This window comes from Cupressus sempervirens, chromosome 7 (genome assembly GCF_028749045.1).
Source record: "Cupressus sempervirens isolate cs-2001-9-10 chromosome 7, ASM2874904v1, whole genome shotgun sequence".
In the NCBI taxonomy this organism is placed as follows: domain Eukaryota; kingdom Viridiplantae; phylum Streptophyta; class Pinopsida; order Cupressales; family Cupressaceae; genus Cupressus; species Cupressus sempervirens.
In genome coordinates, this window is record NC_143124.1 from 194,907,385 (window position 1) to 194,915,066 (window position 7,682).

A 7,682-nucleotide genomic window follows, 5' to 3' on the forward strand; every position below is an offset into this window, starting at 1 on the left:
AACATATGAGTTAAAGAAAGCTCCCTTTTAGGAAGTCACAAGTCAAAAGGAGGGACCTACTGTGGACGACCAATTGGGCACTAAAGCCAATATTTTGACCGATAGAACAAATGGAAAAAGTTGTCAAAAAAAGTCCAAAATCTAGAAAGTCGCCATGGTGCTTGCCGAAAAATTTCCAAAAATTTTGCAAGTGACTTGGCGACTTGCCAAAAAATCTCAAATTTGAGAATGAGTTAAAATGTAATGTGGGTCCCACTTCCAAATGTGGTCGATGAATCGGGTAGCACCAAGTGGCAGTCGAAAGGATGATTGACCAATGATGAGTTAAAATCTAGACCAATCCCAAGGTGCCATGTGGCATAGAATCTAAGGTAGGTTCTCGATATGTTGCTAAGAGGAAGTTTGTCACCCATTAGTATAGCAACATAATGAGTATGATGTGGCATCCAGATGGTCTGATGATGTGGTGATGACAAAAATGAGTGAGGTGATGCCATGTGCCATCAATTGTACAAGTGAGAACAAATTAGAATGTGCCATGTGTCAAGAATTGTCAAACTGGGTTTGACTCGGATGAAGAATGGTTAGAAAATTTGAAGAAAACATAAATTTTTATTTTTATTAATTTTTCCTCAAAATCACGTGCAATCATCAGACATTTTAAATAATGTTTTAACTTTAATATAGTTTGAACTCTATGTAAAAGGTTTTAAAGTTTGCAAAAATGTTATGCAAACCTGCAAATGGGACCTGAACTTCAGAAGGGCGTAACTGGGGTGTTTTTTATCAAAAATGGGCACTCCAATATACCACCAAAACTAGGAGAATCCAACTTCTACATATATTCAGTCAAATTGTGCAGGTGTTCAACAGTTTGAGCTATAGGTCATTTTGTGAAATCTGGGGCATTGGCAGCAGAACATGTAGATTTGATCATGGAGCATCAAAATTGGTTAGAGGGCAGTTGTAAAAGCTTTTTGGGATCTGAATGTGAAGAAAATCATCTTTAAAAAGTTTTCTTGCTTTCTAGAAGTTACATTTCAATTGATTTTCACTTTTAACCGTGAATTTATTTTAACATCAAAAATCAGTCACACTCTTTCATGATCAAATTTCTGAGATATTTCTGCCTTGTGGAGGCCAAATGATGGGATTTCATATGCAGTTGAAGAAAGAGGGTAGAAAGAGGATTTTTCATCTTCTTGGGAAGGAATTCTAAAGGGACACTTTTCATCTCCTGATCAAATCTGGGAATTTCTTCTTCCTATATCTATCTCATTCTTTCTCATGGTAGAGGTTCCAATTTTTGGAGAAAAAACCACTCACTACTATGATACCAGGTGTTGGTTCTAGTTTTGATGTGTTCCCATGACTGTGACACCATTCTTTCAGCATAATTCTCTTGTATGAACAACATTAAGAAGGTTAATACAGATAGTTCAGATCTGTTAGGTTGTTTCATGTTTTTCATTTCATGCATACGACTGTATAATTTCAAGGAAATAATACAAAGAGTAGCAGATGATGGAGTTTCAGTTGAATCTTGTCTCATATATTAGTGATCTTCATTGTTTTATAATCTTTGACATAGAGCTTAGGTTGTAGTTGCAGTCCCTTAAGGTTGTATGTTATTTCATAATTGCCTATAACTCAAAGGGTTATGTAAATGCTTCAGGGAAATCAACAGGGTTGTAAGTTTACTTATGGGGATATCATGTAAAAATGAGATTCAGATTGAGCATAGGTGTCTATTTACAAGGTGAATGGATAGATCATATATTTGAAGATACATATATGTCTCAGATATCTATTTTTATGTGATTAATTCATGAAATTTCCCAATAGATAAGGCACTAATCGTTTACAGGATCATTAGGTCTTATTGCTGCATATTAGGGGTTTGTTGATATCAACATTATTAATCAAACATGTTTTACCCTTTCATGTTGAAGGACTTAAAGGATTAACCCTCACTCAACTTAAGTGATTCACATATTTGCATTTAGCTACTATATATCTATGTTATTACATGAGTTATTAGGAGATATAAGGGGTTTTCATTTGCAATAAATAGGTTCAGATTTATGTTTTAAATGCACTGATACCATATCTCAAAACCTCAAGGTTAACTTGCCTAGGTCTTGCAGAACCTGAAGTGAAGAAGGAGTTATGCCTTATAGTTGGCCCAAGACTCCAGTCAAGTGCATTCATCATAGGAAGTTGCTAGCCTTAGATGCATTTGTTTGGTTTCTTGGTTGTTTTCAAAATTGTTAAATCAGGAGCCAACACCTAACATGGTGATTAAATCCTCTAACAGGGTCACACCTAACAGAGTGTTTTATAACCTTTAACAAAGTTGGCTCCTAACAACGTTCACTTCATAAGAGTGAAAATAAGTAACTAGTTGCAATTGGTGGTTTTTCCCAAATTGGTTTTCCATGTTAAATCTTGGTGTCAAATGTGTTTGTGCTATTTCTCTTATGTGTTTGGAACTAAATTAAAGTAATAGTAATCATTAATAAAATCTTGTAACTCGGTATGAAATATTAAAAAAATAATTCTCTAAAAATATAATATATATTAATTTGTAATTTAGAAAAACAACAACATAAATTTAATTCTTATAAAAAAACTATGAATGGAAAAAATATAATCTCACTCTTTGACTAATATTTTAACTTTAAATTCAAAATACCCAATATTTATGTACACTAAAATTGAAATATAATATTTATAACATTTATCAAGAACAAATTTTTTAATTAGTTTTTTAACTTCAACTTCAAAATAAGAATATCTTATTAAATATTTAACACTACATGCATAATAAATAATAAATAAGTGAATGCATAATAAAAACTAAACCTTCAATAAAAAATATGGAGTGGTATGCGCGCGGATAAATGTAAATTAAACCTTCTTTAAAGCCACTCTAGTAAAACTAGAGGTAAACTAAACTAGAAATTAAGATTATATTTTTAAAAATAGAAATAGTAAATGTTAATTGATAACTTGTATGTGTTTTATTAAGTTTTATTTTTTAATATCTATCATATTTATAAATAAGTGATTGTTTAACTACTAATTTAACTTTAACTTGATAATAATAAAGATCATGCAATAATTCTAAACTTATTAACTAATTTTTAACTTCACTTCAAAAGACAAATACCTTATAGAGAACTATTTAACTACATCAAATTCTATATTTAATTCATAGAATATCTAATGTATGTTTAATTGCATGCACAATAAATAACAAAATTTCAAATAGAATTTTGAGTTAAAAGAAAACTACATATTTAAATTTTTTTTCAAAAAGTTTGACTAGAAATGGTGGTTTTGTATGTTGAAACACAAAACGAGGCTTCCTCATCACTTTTATGTCAACTATGTTGTAATGACCCACATTGTGTGACTCCTATATTATACGATATCTTCAAGATTTTTGACGTAGTCAACTTTATTGATAGACCATGATTGGGGACTATGAGGAAATGATAAGCATAACATTTGCAGGTGAAATGAAGAAAGAATTTGAGGTGTTGATGACAAGTGAGATTAAGTTCCTCATAGGACTATAGGTACTACAAATTATACATCAACCAATCAAACTATGTGGGGGAGATTTGAAAAATATTTGGCTTGGAAGACTCAAAATCAGTTGGGATAACTGTGCTGACCAGTTGCAAGCTATCAAAGGAAGATAAATTTAAGGAGGTTGATTAGATATTATATAGATATAGGAAAGGAAAGCTATAATATATTGGGTGCATAGTAGATTGAACATAGCATGAGAAGTTGGATTAATGGTTAGATTCTTTATTAATCTTAAAGAGTCTTGCTTGATGGAATTAAAAAGGATATTCAAGTATTTGAAGGGAATAGAAGACTATGGTCTTTAGTTTGCACAGAAAGTTAATTTCTCTCTAAATATCTTGATATATGTTGCTTGGGATGATAATGTGGATGATAGAAAGAGAACTAGTTGATGAGTATTCTTCTTGGGTGATAGGATGGTGTCATTGACAAGTAAGAATCATAATTGTATTTCTTAGTCAATAATAGAAGTTGAGTATGTTGTTGTTATGATTAATTATACATAGATAGTTTGGATCAATAGACACTTGAAGGAATTCAAGAAAAGGTGACTAGTCTGGAGGTCATTTACTATCACAAAACAAGTGTCATTAATATATTAGATAATCCATTGATGCACTCTAAGACCAAGCACACTGAAATAAAATATCATTTTCCTATAGAAAACCTATACAGGAGAAAAAAATGAGGTTGGAGTATTTGACAACTAAAGATCAAATATAAAATATTCACAAAGCCATTGCCTAAAGATATATTTGAGTATCTAACATGTAAGTTAGGGGTCATCCCCTACTTGAAATGAACTAAGTAGAAGATGATAATGCATTAGTCCAATTTACTTTTTGAATATCTTATACATATATTTTTGCTAGGGGACTACACCTTGGGGGGAGCAATCCTTAGAAGAACTTAGTCAATACAAAAAAAATGTACAAGTTAAAAAGTTTCTAATCAAAATTATTGGTACCTTTGGCATTGGTGTCAAAGGAAGAGAGAGTGCATACTAAATGGGAGAGAAATAAAATATTAGGAAAAGGGGTGAAAAAAAGATATATGAAAAGTGAGAAAATGTGAAAAGGAATGTACAAATGGGAGAGAAAGAAAATAGGAACTTAGGATGAAAAGAATATAGATCATAGGGGCAAAAAGTTGGAAAGAGAATGTGCAGTGAGAAAATGAAGTAGACAAAGACATATAGAAGATCAATGAGAGGGGGAGAAAATTTATAGGATAGAGCATATCAGAACAAAGGTTTAAAATGTTAGTAGAAGCATTAGAGGAGATTAGAAGGCTTTCCATCAATGGTAAAGGGAAATTTTTTTTTCATAATTAATGTAGTGATGGTAGGTTATGTTTGGAGATTTTATGTTATAGATTTGGTTGCTTGACGATTATTTATTGTGTTGTCATAAATGCCAAGTATTGACCTATTTCTAAGTATAAAAGTGATGAAACAAGTGTTGCAGTGAGACAAATGATTTCTATCCTTATGAGAAATATAGGAATGTCTCAAGGTGTCAAATTTATGACCACTACTCTTGGTGTAAAATTTTGAATAAGTTATGGTTGGTTGAAGTTAAATAGTGCAACTGCTAGAAAAATTAGTGGTAGGTAGTTGGTGATCTGATTATTTTGTCAAATCTATGTTAATTTAAGTTGATTGGTCATTGGAAAAGGTAGAATATGGTCTTTATATGGTATCACTAGTACATTTGAATTTGTTTTTTTACCAAAATTTTTGAAAAAGCTATGATTCCATCATTTTTTTTGTTTTCATCCCTGCATTGGTCAAAATTTTGACCAAATGAGGGTTTTATGCCTGATTTGGTCAAACTTTTAACCAACTTATGCATGCCCAAGTTGGTCAAATTTTCAACCAACCTGGGTCATAACAAGAAAATATGTGTGAGCACTATTGGGCAAAGGTGAAGGCACATAAGTATGAACTGTAGGGGAAACTAGAGAAACGGCGTCAGTTGCCCATGGGATCTAGATAGATAGATTCCCAATAGTTAACATATACATAACAAATGGGGAGATGAAGTAGAAGATCATATCCCCTATTAAGATTTTAAGAAGAAAGTCAAAGGAAATAGCAGTTTTGATAGTAGTCCACAGTGGGTTTTTCATAATGGATGATGGGAAAATTGCCTCTAGAGAGGATCACAGAAGAAACACAAAAGTGGAGATGGAGTTGAAGAATAGATCCCCTTTCAAGACCTCAAGAACCAAGCTAAATGTAACAAGGGTTTTGGCAGTAGTCCACAATGGGTATTTCATGATGGACATTGGGAAAATCAAATCTCGAGAAGGCCATAGAAGAATCATAGGAATACTACATGCAAATCCTTTTGGGATTCATATGGCAGAGTAAGCAGGAGAGCTGGGTCTTCAAGACACTACTCTCCAAGAAGATATAGAGATTTTATCTCTCACAAGAATTTCAAAAGACAAAAAGATCTATATCATCATGCATGTGGAGCTCCCCTCTCTTCAAACAAGTCTGTATGTGTGGATAAATTAGAAGGAACACCCCATGTAATCAGTATATGAAGGGATTTGATTGAAGAGAACACCAACGATTTCTAGGCAAGGGCCCTCATTTGTAAGATTTAGAACTATAGCTTGCCAAAAGATGTGGTTTCAAAATGGATAGGGGTTTCCAAGTAATTCTATGTCGATAACACCAAGGATGCCTTCATTGTCATATTCTAAGACTATTGGATCTAAGATAAGAATCATCAATTTAAAGGTTGGTTCATTGAGGGATTTGGCATTTTCACTCAGGTATGTCACCCACACTTCTCCCCATGTAAGCTGCATATCCCTTCCATTCTAGTTTGGTTTTCTCTTCCATCTTTACCTGTAGAATATAGGAAAGCTACTGTTCTGGAGAAATTAGGTAACTCTTTGGGGGTTTTTACTAGGCATGATCTTAGTTTACTTGGACAAAGTAACTCCTCCACCCAATTTTGTGTTCCTCTTTAAATCTATGCATGGAGAATTTTTACAAGATCTAAAAAATTGATGATACAAATACGGTAAAGGAGAGACAATTAAATTTGGGCCATTTTTCTTTCCAATGTCTCATTGGGACAATTTTAGAAGATAAGGTGTGTTCAAATTTCTCTTCCTCACCCAATATATGCACTATTTAGAAATTAGATTATCATGACGACATTCCCAATTATGGAGCAGATTCTATATTATACCCTGATCTGACAATATCAAACAAAATGCCTCACAGAGAAGTAGATTATGGGGAGAATCTAGAGGAGTTTATTGGGGGATATTTGTCTCCTATGAAATTATTTCCAGACCAACAAGTGAATGAGAAGCTCTCCATAGATCAGTGTACAATGGGGACAATTTCAAAAGTCAAGGTGTGTTCAAATAGCTCCTCCTCCCCCAATAGATGTACTATTCATAAATCAGATTGTAATGTTGGTGTACATGGTGTCAATGCATATTCATGAAACCTTAATGTAGAATGCGAATAGACTAACGATGAACTAGACTAAACCTGAGATATCATCATTAGAATGTAATCTCTATGAGCATCTCATGTTTCTCTAGCTAGAACTGCTAAAATAGCTCTCATACCAGCATCTTAGTGATAGTTCTAGAATGGGAATGTGCTTAAAATGTAGATCTATAAGAATACATGCAAGATCTATGACTAAAATATAGATAATATATAGAGCACAACTCTTAGAATGCTCTTAAAACGATCATGCAATGAACTAACAAACAATGAATGATGCTAAATAACATAAAAACAATGCTAAAATGCTATGAACTTGCTAAAATATTGCATCAAAATGTGCCTCTAGTGCAGATGCCTAAAACTTGGGTCCTTTGCCTCTTGGATTTCCCTCCTATTTATAGGATTTTGGAAGGGGTTGGGGTAAGAATTAGGATTTTCACCTTTGACTAATGGGTGAAAGTAAAACTAAAAATATCTCATAAGAGACTAGGAGGAAGAGCCCAACAGACTTCATTTTGAGGATAATTGAGGATATTTCTAATTCTTTTAAAATAAAAAGGGGAGATTTACAATTTTTTGAGGATAAATGATTTTA